We start from the raw sequence: 1367 nt of genomic DNA on the forward strand, positions 1-1367 counted from the left end.
ATAAATAATGAAACATTTAGTAATGATAATAATAATAAAAACAGCATGTACAGTAGATGTAGAGTAGATATGAGCGGGGTTAAGAGGTTGTCAAGCAGAACAATATAATGATTCATATTATTTACAGTTAAGATGTTTCACAGTGTTGCAGGAATAATAATTATGTGTCTAAATATAGAAAAAAAGACACTTTGGCCTCACGCTCGTTTAAAGGGAACTCATCTGGGAGAGAGTCTTCTGCTGCAGCGTGCACGAAGAACAAAAAGAGATCCATGACGAGCGATCGGGGAATTCCAGGTTGGGCTGGGAATGTGTGTGTGTGTGTGTGTGTGTGTGTGTGTGTGTGTGTGTGTGTGTGTGTGTGTGTGTGTGTGTGTGTGGGGAGTTATGGGAGTATTTTTGTTCCTGAGATGACCAGCTGCTGACGGTGAGGGAGAAGAAGAGAAGGGAAGTTTCTCAGGGAAAGAAGAAGAAGGCTTTTTTTATATATATATATATATATATTGGAGGTCTAAGGCCCAGTGTGTGTGTGTGTGTGTGTGTGTGTGTGTGTGTTTATACAGGAGAATATAAATGAGCTTCTTCTTCCCACGGGACGAGAGGAGATCTGTGCCAATTATTTTTTTTCCTTCTTGGGAAAAAAAAAAAAAAAAAAAAACACTGGCGGGAAACAAAAAGGAAAAAGAAAGAGAGACAGAAGACGAGGGAAGGAGGAAGAGGAGGAGGAAGAGGAGGAGGAGGAGGAGAAGATGAAAGAAGATCACATTTTGTGCCTTTTTGTTCCCACTGATTCATCACATGGAGCGGCTTTGTGTCACAGCAGTTTGTTAGGAAACAGCAGAAGAAGAAGAAGAAGAAGCAGAGATGTACTGACACACACACACACACACACACACACTCACACACACGCACACACACACGCACACACCAGCATCAGCGCCCTCTGACCTCTCTGAGTAGGAGGAACTGAAGCTCTTCTCTCACAGCTGTGGAGCCAAAAATATACAGTAAGTTGTATTTAAAGGACAAGTCCACCATTTTTCCTCCTGTTTATACTGACTATTAAAAGATCTCCTTCAAATGTGCTTTCAATGTAAAGTGATGGAGCACAGTCAGATGATCAGCTTCTATTGAGCTTCATCAGTGTGAGTTAGTCATATCAATGATATCTGACAACTGCAGAAATAAATCCTAATTAAAACAGTCTCCATGTGGTTTAGTTTAAATTTAAAGGTGTTAAAATGTGAAAACGTATGAATAACTTCACACATTCTTTTTCTGTGGACCCAGCATCAAATTTCTGCTTTTAATCCATTTAGAGAGAATATATTAACATTTGTGTCGTCCTCCCGGGTCAAACTGACCCC

Source organism: Scomber scombrus, unplaced genomic scaffold, assembly GCF_963691925.1.
Source record: "Scomber scombrus unplaced genomic scaffold, fScoSco1.1 SCAFFOLD_53, whole genome shotgun sequence".
NCBI lineage: Eukaryota > Metazoa > Chordata > Actinopteri > Scombriformes > Scombridae > Scomber > Scomber scombrus.